Source organism: Lepidochelys kempii, chromosome 3 (assembly GCF_965140285.1).
Source record: "Lepidochelys kempii isolate rLepKem1 chromosome 3, rLepKem1.hap1, whole genome shotgun sequence".
NCBI lineage: Eukaryota > Metazoa > Chordata > Testudines > Cheloniidae > Lepidochelys > Lepidochelys kempii.
In genome coordinates this window covers 97024840-97041019 of record NC_136382.1, presented here as the reverse complement: position 1 = coordinate 97041019, position 16180 = coordinate 97024840, and positions in this window count along the sequence as shown.

Below are 16180 nucleotides of genomic sequence, written 5' to 3'. Positions count from 1 at the left end.
TATCCTATCAATAGCGAGATGTCTCTGAAGACTCAGTAAAAGGACACTTTAAAGAATGTGGAGTTCTTTAGTTATCCAGTTAAAAGACTAAAACTATGGCTTATTGACAGGGCCACACCAAACTCATGATCCATTTTGGTCAATTTTACAGTCATAGGAATTTGAAAATTGTAAAGTCCATGATTTCAGCTATTTAAATCTGAAATTTCTCAGTGTTGCAATTGTATGGGTCCTGACCCAAAAAGGAGTTGTGTGTATGTGTGTGGGTTGCAGGTTATTGTGTGTGTGTGTGGGGAGGGGGTTTCAGTACTGCTACCTTTACTTCTGTGCTGCTGGTGACGGTGCTGGGCAGCTGAAGAGTGGTGGCTACTGGCTAAGAGCCCAGCTCTGAAGGCAGCAGCGCAGAAGTAAGGATGGCATGGTATGGTATTGAGGAGGACAGAGGTTAAGACTATTGCCAAGACACCCTAGGAGGCATGAGTCTTACCTAATCGACTTTGTTGATTTATTAATAGCCCTGGGTGCCACATACAGGTTCCCAGGCCACGTTCCTTGGCAAGGGCTTGATTCTGTGTTATCTGCGTTTTTAGAAGGTTCCCCTAGAAAACTGCACCCAGGCTTTTTTGCTGCTGACACTCCCTGGCAGAAGGGTGACACAAATCAGAACAAAGAGACATTCCCTATAAAGGAAATGCATCTGCACAAGCCACCGAAATACTGTCATCTATGTGTGCGACAGGTACCTCTCGTATGTGGGAGGTCCTGTTTGAAAGCCTGTGATTATGTCAGTACTCTGAAATTCTTAGGGCTTATAGACTCATTGGATGCTTTTTCATTGTACTAAGAACCATTCGTACAAGAGGATATAAGAGCAACATTTCAGGTAAGGTAAATGATGTATCTAGGGCTTCAGGCGTGGCAGGAGGTGTGCAGGTTACAAATGCACATGATACAGGCTTCAATACAGAGAGAAACTGTAATTCCCATTATTCCGATTACTGAACTTAACATTTTTGTTTGAGGTTTTAAATAATTGGAAAAGCAGATTAATAGAAAGTGGTGTAAGCAGTGTCAGGATGAGCTCCACCCTGACATCTGGTGGTGAGGTGTGGCAAGTTGTGGAAAAGAACTTCAGGGGCCGATCTCATTTGCATAGGCACACCCACCACGCCTAGAATGAGACCATAGCTGCCCAAATGGTCACTTTGGCTGCTGTGGGATCCCCAGTGTCTCTGTTATTGGGGCAGGAAGAATAAATTGCTATTACCCTGATTATGGGAACTGTGCTTGGAACTGTACGTGGCCTTTTGTTATGATGGAGGGATTCACCATCAACTAAGTAGCACTCGCTAGGCAAGGGTCATGGGTTCCAAAACTGTGTGAATGGAGAGAGGCTGGGGACAAGTATTAATACTTGGTGGCATGGGCCCCTTGGTGAGGGCCTTACATGCTGATTGCACTTCCTCCTCTCTCCACTGTGGAATATCAGAGCTAATTTTGATTTCATTAGAAGTCTAGTTATAGGCTGCTGAGCTCACTTTGGGCTGACAGTGCACCAGCACTGGGGCTCCCCTACTATAAGCTGAATTCACCTAAGAGCTGAAATCACTGAGTGTTGTGTTAAGTAGTGGGGGAGCCTGAAGATATATTGTGGAGCAATTTGCGGGACGGCTGGTGAAGCAGTTCGACGCGGAGCAGTGTGTGGATGGCAGGAGCTGCTTGTGGGCCGTGGAGCTGAGTGAAGGAGTTCATGGGGCGGCTGGCGGAGCGGAGCGCAGCTGAGTGAAGGAGTTCGTGGGGCGGCTGGCGGAGTGGAGCGCAGCTGAGCGAAGGAGTTCGTGGGGCGGCTGGCGGAGCGGAGCGCCGCTATGGAGCTATGGGGCGGTCAGCTTCAGATCACGTAAGGTGCCTCTTACCCCTGTCCCATTTCCACCCAGATTGGGAGGTAAAGCTCCGCCGATAAACTTTCGAACTCTGGGGCTGCCCTGACCAGGGACAGAGACTTTTGGGGCATTGGACTTTTGGGACTTTGGGTGATTTGGGGTTGCTGGACTCAAGAACCAAAGGGAAAAGGGCATGCCCCAATTTGCCTGGGGTGGGGTTGTTTTTGCTCATGGGTTGTGTTATGAATCCTGTTGGTGGTGTTTCCCCAACATAATGCCACATTGTTTCTCTCTGTTATTAAAAGACTTTTGCTACACTCAGACTATGTGCTTGCGAGAGGGGAAGTATTGCCTCTTGGAGGCGCCCAGCGGGGGTGGTATATATTGGTCCCAGGTCACTGGGTGGGGGCTCGAGCCGGTTTGCATTGTGTTATTGGAATGGAACCCCTAGATATTGAACCCGGCCCTTGTTGCTGCCAACTCTGACGGGCAGAAGGGTTACATTTTTGGGGGCTCGTCCGGGATCGCCTGGGTCAGTACCCCTCGCAAGCACCTGTTGAGTGATCCACTACATTGGGAAACAATTTATATTTTTTTTTGTTTGTGCTTATATTTTGAGGAAATTACTGTTTGTATAATGGCTAATATGTCAGGTTTGTTGGGCCCTGGCTCAGCAGCTTCTAGCTCAGAGGCTGCAGCCTCGGCTGATGATTGGACAAAAGCTCTGGGGCAAATATTGGAAAAGGTTGTGCTTCCCCATGCTGAGTCAGACTCTTGTCGTAAGTTAAGATTATTTGCTGGGGAGGAGGAGTTTGAACCCTGGTTAGAGCATACCACTGAAATGCTGCAAGAGTGGGCCGTACCAGATGCAGAAAAGCGAAGATGCCTTATAGAGAGCCTTGGCGGCCCAGCATTAGATGTGATTCGCACCCTGAAGCTCATTGACCCTGGGGTCAGTGTGAAGGACTGCCTAGAGGCCCTTGAACACAACTTTGGGAGCGTAGAGGGCCCTGAAGACAGCTACTGTAAGTTCCTTAATTCCCGACAACAAAAGGGCGAGAAGGCTTCAGCCTACATACAGAGACTGGAGAGACTGCTTCAGAGAGCTGTCATGAGGGGAGCAGTGACTGCTGAGCAGATGGATCAGACCAGACTGGCTCAAATTGTAAGAGGAACTCAGTATCAGAACCCGATTCTACTTCATCTCCGGCTAAGAGAACGACGGGAACATCCCCCAAGTTACTCCCAGCTGATAAAAGAGGTCCGAGAGGAGGAAGAAAGGCAGGCTGCCAGTGAGTTTTGGGAAGCCCAAACATCGGAGCCAGCCAGCACAACACCACTGCAAATGGCCAGTGTACTGATGGTGAGCACCAGAGAGGAACTTGCCCAACAAATGCAGGTCCTGACGGAACGGATAGCTGAGCTGCAAAGTACCGTTGACCGAGTTAAGACTTCTAGGAATAAGAAGCCTCAAACTGTGGCGATTGAGAAGCCCGCACTTAGAGCCACCATCCCCCCCAGGCGAAGGGGGAAAGGTCAATTCTTCTGCTACCGATGTGGTCAGGATGGACACAGTGCTGCCAAGTGCCGTAATGAAGAAAACCCCTCCTTAGTGTATGGAAAGCTGAGGATCAGTTGGGAGAGATCCGGTAGCTGCCAGAGGGTCTGGGGACGGGGACCCCCCAGGTCTGCAGGATTTGAAGATTCCCCCAGAAAAGACTGTCCAGCTGGGATCCCTGCAGGACTGATAGGGCCTCGAGCAGAGGTCATGGTGAGGATCGAAGGGGTGGAGTGTAAAGCAGTGCTTGACACTGGATCTCAAGTGACTATTATATTTCAGTCATTCTACCAACAGATGCTTAGGCACCTGCCTATACAGCCACTGACTGGCCTTGGCCTATGTGGCCTCAGCATGGATGAATACCCCTATCAAGGGTATGTCATAGTGCACCTGGAATTCCCAGAGGAGGTTGCTGGGGTAAGAGAAGAGGTAGACACAGCTGCCTTAATATGCCCTGACCCTAAAGGGACTTCTGATGTGTCTGTGCTGATAGGGACCAACTCCAGTCTCTTCAAGGTACTCGCGGATTACTGCAGAAGGCGGGCTGGGGACCAGTACCTGAATACCCTGATGATCCATACGCTTTGTGCTGAAGCCTATAGGAAAATTGAGAGCGCTAAAAGGGACACATCTGAGCTACCGCTTGGGGCACTGAAGTACGCGGGCACAACCCCCTTAGTAGTGCCTGCAAGGACGGAGCAAGAAGTGCTTGTCATGAGTACCTGTCTGAAAGGCAGTAAAGGGACGTTAGCAATGATAGAGCAGCCGATGGGAGGAGAGCTCCCTGAAGGAGTGCTGGTCCCCAGTGGAGTCATAACCCTACCTGCTGAAGCCCAGGAAAGGGTGACTATATTGATTGCTAATGAAACGAGTCGTGATATTTTTGTGAAGCAAGGACAAAAGATAGCAGACCTTTTTGAGCCTGAGTCGATTGTAAAACCCCAGTATGAAACTCCAGTTTCGGCAATAGACCCAGCAAAGTTTGACTTTGGAGATTCACCAGTGTCCGAGGACTGGAAAGATCGCCTGAGGGAGAAACTTTGTGAAAGATCCAAGGTGTTCTCACTGCATGAGTGGGATGTGGGATGTGCAAAAGGAGTAGAGCACAATATCAGACTACATGACTCTCGACCTTTCAGGGAGAGATCTAGGAAGATTGCTCTCTCTGAGATGGAAGATGTGCGACATCATCTTCAGGAGCTGGCTGCGAATGGCATCATTACAGAGTCCCGCAGCCCATACGCCTCACCCATTGTGGTAGTCCGCAAAAAGAATGGGAAAATCCGGATGTGTATTGACTACCGCACCCTAAACAGCCGTACTGTGGTCGACCAGTACACTATGCCTCGAGTGCAAGACGCCTTAGACTGTTTGCTGGGAAGCCAGTGGTTCTCTGTGTTGGATCTTCGAAGTGGATACTACCAGATCCCTCTGGGAGAAGAAGATAAGGAGAAGACAGCCTTCATCTGCCCATTAGGGTTTTATGAGTTTGAACGCATGCCCCAAGGGATTTCTGGAGCACCTGCCACCTTTCAACGTCTCATGGAGAAAGTTGTGGGAGACATGAATTTACTGCAAGTGTTAGTTTATTTGGATGACCTGATTGTGTTTGGAAGAACCTTAGAGGAGCATGAAGAAAGACTTCTTAAAGTGCTTGATAGGTTGGAGGATTATGGTCTGAAGCTTTCAATTGACAAATGCCAGTTCTGCAGAACCTCAGTGAAGTATGTGGGTCACATTGTGTCCCAAGAAGGTGTGAGTACTGATCCTGATAAAATAGAAGCACTCACTACATGGCCACGTCCAAGTAACTACAGAGAACTCAAGACCTTCCTTGGATTTAGTGGCTACTACCGCAGATTTGTGAAAAACTATGCTACGATTGTAAAGCCTCTGAATGATCTTACCAGGGGACATCAGTTCAGCAAGAACAAATCTAAGTCCAAGAATAAGGGGAGGTCCCCAAAGCCTCCTGTGCAGAGACACAATGGCCCCTTTGCACCATTTGGGCCACGGTGGGATGAGAGATGTGAAAGGGCTTTTCAAGAAATCATTACTTGCCTAACTCATGCTCCAGTCCTAGTTTTTGCTGACCCAAGCAAACCATTTATCCTGCATACTGATGCCAGTTTGGAGGGTCTGGGAGCAGTCCTGTACCAGGAAGTGGAAGGCAAATGTAAACCTGTAGCCTTTGCCAGCCGAGGATTGTCTGATAGTGAAACTCGCTATCCCACCCACAAGCTGGAGTTTTTGGCCTTGAAATGGGCCATCACTGAGAAATTTCGAGACTACTTGTATGGTGCTCAGTTCCAGGTGTGGACAGATAACAATCCACTGACTTATGTGTTAACAAGTGCTAAGCTGGATGCTACAGGGCAGAGATGGGTGGCCGCCTTGGCTAGCTATGAGTTCAGCATTCAGTACCGATCAGGGAGAAGCAATGTAGATGCAGATGCATTGTCCAGGCGTCCGCAGGCTCCAGAAGTTGCTGTGATACCCACAGATGGAGTGAGAGCTATTTGCAGTGTGAGTCGCCGAGAGCCAGAGGCCCGTGAAGACTTTCAGGGATGTGTTGCAGAAGCTTTGGGCCTGCCCCCTGAATGCATGCCTTCTGCTTCGGTGAACTATATTGCATTAGACCAATCTCCTTTGCCCATGCTCAATGCGGCTGACTGGCAAGAAGCCCAGCGGCAAGATATTGACATTCGTGATACACTACTTGCCAAAAGGGAGGGGCGAAGCCCAACTGCGGTTGTCCCACCTAACCCGGAGGGTAAACTACTATTGAGAGAATGGACCAAACTAAAACTGATTCAGGGAGTGCTACACCGAATGACCACTGACCCTTTACAAAAACAACGAGCACAACTAGTACTGCCAAAAAAGTACAGAGCCCTGGCCATGAGGGCCCTGCATGATGACTTTGGGCATTTAGGGATGGAGAGGACCCTGGAACTTATTCGTAGTAGGTTCTATTGGCCCCGAATGGCTGAAGATGTTCGCAGGAAATGTGAGACTTGCGCTCGATGTGTTCAAAGGAAAACTCTGCCCACGAGGGCTGCATATCTCAAGAACATCACCAGCAACAAACCTTTGGAGTTGGTATGCATTGATTTCTTGTCTGTAGAGGTAGACAAGAGGAATGTTGGAAACATTCTAGTAGTGACTGACCATTTTACACGGTATGCACAAGCATATCCCACACGTGATCAGAGGGCCACCACCGTTGCTCGAGTATTGTGGGACAAATATTTCTCAGTCTATGGATTCCCGGCTCGGATACACTCTGATCAGGGGCGGGATTTTGAGAGTCACCTTCTGAAGGAGGTGCTGAAGATAGCAGGAATTAAAAAGTCTAGGACAACGCCTTATCACCCCCAAGGTGATCCTCAGCCAGAGAGGTTCAATCGAACCCTATTAGATATGTTGGGAACTTTGCGACCAGAGCAGAAGGCAACCTGGAGCCAGCATGTCGCATTTCTGGTGCATGCCTACAATGCCACAAAGAACGATGCTACGGGAGTCACCCCATATCTCTTGATGTTTGGGCGAGAACCAAGATTACCCATAGACTTGTGCTTTGGTGTATCAGAGGATGGAGATAGCTATGAAACTCATCAGCAATATGTATCCCGACTAAGAGAAAAGCTGCGGGATGCTTATCGCTTAGCTACCGCTGCGGCTCGGAAGAACGCAGACCGCAACAAACATCGATATGATGCTAGAGTGCGTTCGCAGGAGCTCCAGCCGGGGGACAGAGTCCTGCTGCGAAATTTGGGTATTGCTGGCAAACACAAGATAGCTGACAGATGGAAGGCAATACCTTACCTGGTGATGGAAAAGCTGGGAGATCTGCCGGTCTACAAGATCAAACCTGAAGACGGTCCAGGGCAAATAAAGACGGTGCATAGAAACCTTTTGCTCCCTGTGGGGGAATTGGTAAGCACCCCTTGTGAGATGGGCCACGGCAGGGCCGCCGGGCAGAACAGAGGTGCTAGACCAAAGCCGCCATCCAACACAGACAGTGGGCCCCCTGCAGCTAACTTACCCCTATTCTGCACATCTGAGAGTGAGTCTGAGGAGGAAGACACAACCCTGGTGTATCCTGGGATGGAGACAAGATTTCAGTCTCGATCAGCTGAACCAAACGAGAGTTCTCCCTTTTCCGCCCTAAACCCATTGGCGGAACTATTTAGGCCCCTTTCTGATACCCCGGTGCTGCTGATGAGACCCCCCTGTGATGACAAACACAGGTTATTGGACAATGGGGACAGACAGGTAGAGGATGTCCTGGGCACCTTGGACCCTCCAGCGTTAGAACTAGGAGTGCAGGGGCCTACGCCAGTAGCCGAGGGACCCTCCAGGGAAGCCTCTCCATCCGTCACTCAAGAGGATGTTCCCCTTACTTCGGCAACAGAGATTCTCAATAGACGAGACAGGGTGATAAGACCAGTGAAACGGTTAACTTATGATGCACCTGGGGTGACTAGTGAGGAGCCAATACATTTAGCACACAGGCTTGTGGAAGCTAAAGTGGGCTTCCTGAGGCCCTTTGGAGGAAACCAATGAGTTGGTATAAAGGGAGTGTGATTTGTCGGGACGACAAAGTCTCGGCTGGGGGGAGGATGTAAGCAGTGTCAGGATGAGCTCCACCCTGACATCTGGTGGTGAGGTGTGGCAAGTTGTGGAAAAGAACTTCAGGGGCCGATCTCATTTGCATAGGCACACCCACCACGCCTAGAATGAGACCATAGCTGCCCAAATGGTCACTTTGGCTGCTGTGGGATCCCCAGTGTCTCTGTTATTGGGGCAGGAAGAATAAATTGCTATTACCCTGATTATGGGAACTGTGCTTGGAACTGTACGTGGCCTTTTGTTATGATGGAGGGATTCACCATCAACTAAGTAGCACTCGCTAGGCAAGGGTCATGGGTTCCAAAACTGTGTGAATGGAGAGAGGCTGGGGACAAGTATTAATACTTGGTGGCATGGGCCCCTTGGTGAGGGCCTTACATGCTGATTGCACTTCCTCCTCTCTCCACTGTGGAATATCAGAGCTAATTTTGATTTCATTAGAAGTCTAGTTATAGGCTGCTGAGCTCACTTTGGGCTGACAGTGCACCAGCACTGGGGCTCCCCTACTATAAGCTGAATTCACCTAAGAGCTGAAATCACTGAGTGTTGTGTTAAGTAGTGGGGGAGCCTGAAGATATATTGTGGAGCAATTTGCGGGACGGCTGGTGAAGCAGTTCGACGCGGAGCAGTGTGTGGATGGCAGGAGCTGCTTGTGGGCCGTGGAGCTGAGTGAAGGAGTTCATGGGGCGGCTGGCGGAGCGGAGCGCAGCTGAGTGAAGGAGTTCGTGGGGCGGCTGGCGGAGTGGAGCGCAGCTGAGCGAAGGAGTTCGTGGGGCGGCTGGCGGAGCGGAGCGCCGCTATGGAGCTATGGGGCGGTCAGCTTCAGATCACGTAAGGTGCCTCTTACCCCTGTCCCATTTCCACCCAGATTGGGAGGTAAAGCTCCGCCGATAAACTTTCGAACTCTGGGGCTGCCCTGACCAGGGACAGAGACTTTTGGGGCATTGGACTTTTGGGACTTTGGGTGATTTGGGGTTGCTGGACTCAAGAACCAAAGGGAAAAGGGCATGCCCCAATTTGCCTGGGGTGGGGTTGTTTTTGCTCATGGGTTGTGTTATGAATCCTGTTGGTGGTGTTTCCCCAACATAATGCCACATTGTTTCTCTCTGTTATTAAAAGACTTTTGCTACACTCAGACTATGTGCTTGCGAGAGGGGAAGTATTGCCTCTTGGAGGCGCCCAGCGGGGGTGGTATATATTGGTCCCAGGTCACTGGGTGGGGGCTCGAGCCGGTTTGCATTGTGTTATTGGAATGGAACCCCTAGATATTGAACCCGGCCCTTGTTGCTGCCAACTCTGACGGGCAGAAGGGTTACAGTGGCATAAAATGTTAGAGTAGCTTCTTTTAGAATGGAGGATTTATTAGACTGCATGTTACCAGTAACAGGAAAGGACTTCATAATTCCCCTTATATTTTCAGTTACATAGTTTTGCCACAGAGGGGAAAAAAAGACAAATAGCTCCTGGAATGGCTGATTCAGACTATTTTATTTCTAGACTGTCAGTGAAAAGTGATTGCACGTAGAGTATATAGAAGCTTCCATAGTTTGAATAAAACGAACAAAAATAATTATAAGGACAAATGGGCCAAAACCTCTGATTTTCCAATGAAAGAGGAATAAGGGGATAGTAGTATACACCAAGAACAGTGCTTCCCCTGCAGCCAGATAGATGCTCAATATATGTTATAGAGTTTCTATTATACCCTTACAAGACTATAGGCCTGTGATGCCCTGTCCACACCACACAAAGCAGAGCAGGTTGTTAGGACAATTAACCTGACAGGCTGCACCTGGGAAGAGCCAGGGACTGAAGGGCTGATTGATGATGAAGCTCAGCTGGGAAGAGCCAGTCTGAGCTTGTACAAAGCCTGCAAGCTGAGATCAGAAGAGGGTTCCTGAAGCTGCTCCCTGGGAGATGGGTCTTGTGTATGAGGCTAGCAAGATGCCAAAGAAAGAAGCAGTTTACAGTTTCTTCCTTGGAGGAGAGAATTTGGGCTGGTAAACCCAGAGTATGGGGCTAGAAGATAGAGAAGAGCACAAGGAAGGAGTCCAGGGAAATAGCAACAAGGTCTGGTAGCAAGTATCTTGTAGTTGCTAGATGTAGGATCCCTGGGCTGGAACCTAGAGAGATGGATGAGCCCAGATTCCTCTACCAGCTGTTGGTAACGTTGCACAGGTCCTGGCCTTAGACTGGAAGACTGTCTAGTGTGGCATGAGGAGTTTGTCTGGTAGGCCTCTGGTGCTACGGAAGGGGAGGACTATACACTGGTCTGGATGGAGGGCTCAGTCACAGATTGAGAGCACTGCAAGTCCTGTAAAGCGAGGAGGGATGTTGTGTGAGCAACCATCAGAAAAGAGGTGTCTGACCTGAAAGAAGCTGATCCCTAGATGTGGCCGCAGGACGTATGCTAGTGGTGAGTGAGCCCCATAGCAGGGCCATAAACTTGTCTCACAAGTAATGTTAAAGAAATTGCAGTGAGGAAGGAAACTTTCTAATTTGCAATAGACCTTAAGTACAGAATTATTGGCAGAAAATTATATACATCAAAACAATGACTGGAATGGGAAATATTGAGTTTTCCCCTCTACAAGGTTGTTTTTGGACAGTGTAAACAACACTGAGATAGTGAATGCAAACACATGCACATGTTTGTAAAAATGTTATTTTTAGTAAGGAACCAAACTACAGTAAAAGCTTGGAAGCCTGAATCTCCTGTGAATTGCAATTGGTTATGGCAAATCTAGTTTATGGTAAAAATGGACTTTGGATATAATTTTGAGTGATTTAGGAGTGTAATTCTCATCTTATCTTATAAAGTAACCTAGACACTTAAGAGCCTGAGTCCTATGCCCAAAAAGCTTTGGGGGAAAGGACATAATGAAAGTAAATGAGAAACTCTTAAGTCACTTAAGCATGTCTGAAATTTTCTCCTGGGGAGTCTAAATTGCATTGACTTTTTCTAAATTGCATTGACTTTTCAATGAGACTTGGGGCTTCTGAGGGATTAAGTCACTCCCCGAAATGGGAAATAGGTGCTTTTTGAAGAGTTTGCAACTTGAAACCTCTGTTTCTTTTTAAAAAAAGAAAATGTAAAGACTCCTTTCTTACATCACTTGGCAGAACACTGTCAAACCCTGAGGGAATTGAACACACAGACTACTCAGTTTGAAATTTTGGACTAAACTTTTTTCTCCTTTTGGAAAAAAAAAAGAAATAATTTGTGAGCGTTATTGGAGTCGAGTGGAGAACTCTGAATGTCCGTTTCAGAATGGACGTTGCTAATTTTTGGTACTGTGGCAGGCGATGAGATTTACTATTTTATTTTGGAAGGGTGGCTTGTGCAGTAGTTGTTCGCTTTGGTCAGCGTGAAATTCATGACGCTACTCTTGTGAATAGATGCTCAACTGCTGTTCTTTGTTATTCAAATGCCTTATTTAAGCTCTGGTTTGGCATATGGTAACCTGAAGACTTCATGATGCTAACTGGCAGAGGGGTACATAAGAGGAATCCCTTGGATCTGACATCTACCGACTAGTCCACCAAAGAATGTCATGCAAGGTCTCTAATGAAAGCTGTGTCACGCTGGTCAGAACCATTTTGAGATGGATGTACAGAAAACATGTGAAGTTATGTCTATGTACTGAAAATTATGTTCTCTAGGTCTGAGTTAATGCAAGGCACCAAAAGGTGATGCACCCACCCTGATAGGAAGTGGGGAAGACACATTTATCTTATTCTGGCTAGTCATGTTCTAATTAAGTATTGTTTGGTTCACAATGGATGCCCATTTACAGTAAGGGTTGCCAACTTTCTAGTCAAATAAAACCGAACACCCTAGCCCTGCCCCTTCCCCAAGGCCAAGCCCACTACATTCCCCCTCCTTCGGTGACTTGCTTCCCCCCCCTCACTTTCACTAGGTTGCAGCAGGGAGTTGGGGTGGGGGTGCTGGCTCTAGGGTGGAGCTGGGGATGAGGGGTTTGGGGTGCAGGAGGGGGATCCAGCCTGGGGGGTGGGACCAAGGGATTTGGAGTGTGGGAGTAGGCTGCGGACTGAGGCAGGGGGTTGGGGTGCAGGGGAGGTGAGGGCTTTGGGCTGGGTGTGTGGGCTCTGGGGTGGGGTCAGGGATAAGAGGTTTGGGGTGCAGGAGGGTGCTCTGGGTTTGGAGGGGACTCAGGGCTGGGTTTGGGGCATGGGCTTACCTTGGACGGCTTCCAGTCAGGGGAGCTCTGATATTGTGGCTTGCCTTGGAAGCAGCTGGCAGGTCTGGGCCCTAGGTGGGGGGGGGGTTGCAGGAGGCTCTGCGCGCCTGCATGCACTGCCCCCCACCGCTCCCATTGACCGTTTCACAGCCAATGGGAGTACAGAGCCAGTGCTCAGGGCGGTGGCAGTGTGTGGAGCCCTGTGGACCCCCCATTTTACAGCCAGACCTGCTGTCCGCTTCCAGGGCACAATGTGGAGCCAGGACAGGTAGGGACTAGCCTGCCTTAGCGCTGCAGCACCGCCAACCGGACTTTCAATGGGCCGGTTGGTGGTGCTGACCGGAGCCACCAGGGTCCCTTTTTGACTGGGTGTTCTGGTCGAAAACTGGACACCTGGTGACCTAATTTACAGTCTCAGCAAAAGGCTAATCAATAGATTGCTTGTGCAGAAGGGAAAAGCCAAAAGCAGCAGGGGTAATAATGAACTTTTGGAAACGATACCTGGGGTGCAGGTGAATACCCAGTTATTTCTTCAGTCTGTGAGGACAAGCCACTAGAGGTTTTATGAGATGGGATCTCAGCCAAACTGGTTGAAAATGCCAAGAAAAGGAGATGGGATAAGCTGTCTTGTAGGCAAGAGGGGAATGTCTTGTGAGTTAAGTTTAGGATCCAGAAAGCATGTTATGATTTTGTTTTATATGCAACCATTTGTTACCAATAGTCTTGCTCTATTACTTGAACCTCTGTTCTTTGATAAACTTATTCCTGTTTTCACTAGATTATAGATAACAGATTATATATATTTTTAAGTGCTATGTGGAGTGTAATCCTGACTTGAATCTTGCAAGCTGGTGTGTACGTTACTCCCAAGGGAATAGTATCAGAGTTCTGTGCATGTTTAGTAGAACAGGGGCTGGGCACTCCAGAGGCAAGTTCTCCAAGCGTCCAGGTTGGTGTGTGCCTATCGCTCACCTAGAGAGAGAGCAGGGACTGCAGAGGCTTGGAAGGCAATGCTTCTGTTGCTAGAGGCTGGTAGTTCCAGGGAGCTGATCCCAGCAGGCACAGACAAGACGTCTGCTAAGGGCAGATGTGAGGCACCTTGCAGCCAACCCTGGCTACCCCTGGGAAAGCATCATGCATATATGGAGCAGGGCTGTTACGATTAACCAAGGTATCAGAAAAGGATTTTCAAAAGCACTCGGCACTGATCTTCAAAAGGAGAAGAATTAGGTCAATGCTGATTGTTTTTGAAAATTTCAACCTAGATGTCCAAGTAAAATAACCACCATTGCCAAGCTGCATGCAGCTTGGGTATTCATATTTGTGTAAAATGGATAATTTAACTTCAATAAAACCCCCAATTTTTTTTAAAGAAGCTGCTTTGACTGTAGTGTGCTACTGTGCAGGGCTTTCATATGGAATGTGGTCATGTGGATAGTGTCATGGGTTATATAAATGTTGAGTGTTGGTTGAGGAAATTGCAATTACATTTGATAACATTAGAGTGGAGAATTTGTGGAGTTTGTCACGTCTCAATTAATGTGAGATCTATGTGAATAGACAAGTTTCCTCTTTGTTTAGCCTGTGCAGTGTCCATTCCTAAATCTCAAGGTTTGAATTTGTATTCTCCATTAGTCAAATGTACTTCAGGTAAGTAAATCTTTATGTTCTAAGAAGGCAATCTTACACTGCCTTCTTTTATCCACATAGCATAACCATTTACTCCTGTAACATTAGCTAAATAGGTACATAAATCACTCTCAACTACTCCAAGTGTTGTAACCTGCATTTTCTTTACCAACAAGCTCAGAAACAATAGCCTGTCTAGGCTTGGCAAATGTGGGGGCACACACATTTTCTAGTCTTCGGAGGAGAGAACTGCAACTAGTAAGGGACAAAGTGACTTTTGAAGATCTGTTAAGCAGAACTAACAGTAATATGCACTTAGCTTATCTCTTTTCACTAGCTTGATAGACACTTCTTGTACTGGACCGTCTCAAGCTTACGTGAAACAAGCATGTAAGAGTAAGGGAATTACAATTTCAGGGAAACTGACAGTTCTTCTTACCACCTAGAACGGAAAATGGGGGCTAATTGAGCACAGGCGAAGACATTCTAATGTGCCGCAGGATGCTCCCCCTGACTCCACTCCAGGCCCTGCCCCTACTCCACCCCTTCCTCCAAAGCCCTGCCTCTTCCCACCCTGCCTCTTCCTGCTTCATTCCATCCCCTTCTCTGAGCTCACCCTGCACCCCTTGGAACAGCTGAGCTGCAGTGGGTGTGAGGCGGTGCGGGGGGGGGGGGGGGGAGCCGGTCGGTGGGTACTAAGCAACCACCATTTTTTTTTCTCCCATGGGTGGCTCCAGGAGTTGGCACCTATGACTGAGGAATAAGGAAGCAGCTCTAGTGAGTTTTATCTTGCTGCTAAAATCCCAGAGAGAACTGCATTATAAGTCTATATTTGAAGTCAAGCTGCATGTAACACTGCTTGTAACAGAGAACTGCATTCTTCTCCTCTGTCTGCCTTTTGTTAAATTAATTCCTTAAATTTTAGCAGGATTCCGTTCAGAGATGCAGGTGAAAACTAGAATAGAATTCTGGATGTGTAGAAGGACACTTACATCTTCTGTACAAGTTTGATGCAGCAGGAAGAAATACATTAATAACAGAAACTAGTATCACACATTTTAAGCTGTAGTTTTCAATAAGGGGTTGTGTTGAGGGCACTCACCTCTAGAGTGCATTCTAGTGACTGGGTGTGGTACTGCTGGCCTTTCTGACTTGGCTCCCTTTGGAGGTGGCTGACCTCGCTAGTTGGGTTTTCAGTGGCTCAGCCCTCCAGACAAACCACACAGTCAAAACTGGATTCCTTCTGGAGTAGCAAAGAGTTCAACAAACTGTCTGCCCTCATCAGGGTCTCCAGCCCCTTGTCTGGGCCCTCTAAATTCAGACCTTCATTCAGGCCTCTAAAGGAACCTTGTTGCCTGCTCGGGGCTTAGACTGCTTAGCCAGTGGCTAGTGAGGGAACCCAGGCCTGACCACTTTTCTGGATTCCAGCCCAGGGATCCTATAAATAGCAGCTACATACTGCTGCTATTCCCTGGGCCTTTTCCCACATAACCCCTTTCTCTTCACCCTTCTCTCAGGGCTGAAGTTCTCAGATCCTCTTATTCACTGAATGCAAATGCTACCCACACCTGTCTTCTGACTCTCTCTCTCAAGCTCCTATGCCCAGCAAGGAGCACCCTTCTTTGCTCCTCTGATCCCAGACAGGAACTGACCAGCTCAGCCCTGCAGCTCCCTTTATATGAGGCAGCTGGGTGCTGATGGCTGCTTCTATGCAACCTGTCTAGGCAGGCCTAGACAACCCACCTTCATGGTTCCTTTCCTGGGTTGAGGTGTGGTAGGACTATGAAGGCATGGTACACCCTGTCATGGGGACAAACTATAGAATGTTGTCATTCTTACACTGCTGGAAGATGAGCAGTGGTGGAAATGCTATGGCATTGGATTCTCTATAAGACTGAGATTACCTACAGTTCATAAAAAGTTTTGATAATTCTAGACAGCTCAAAATATGAAACTGATCTCTCTCTCTCTCAAAATGCTACCCTTGCAATATTTTGTCCTTTTATCCCTGGCACAGGAATGTTAGATTTTTGGAGAAAATACATAATAATCTATGTATGACCTTTGCCCAAAGTAATTGTACAATTAGAAGTTCTCAAATGAGACTATACTACAGACTTTAGGTTAAAAGTAGGAAGCTGTGCTTAGCAGTGCCTGAGGGCTCATTGTGGATTTTTTCCATGTTGCCATATTAGTAAGATTCCTTCATGATTTTTTTCATTTGTATTTCAGTGGTATCAATAAGATATTTGGGGGGAAAAAATCTCATT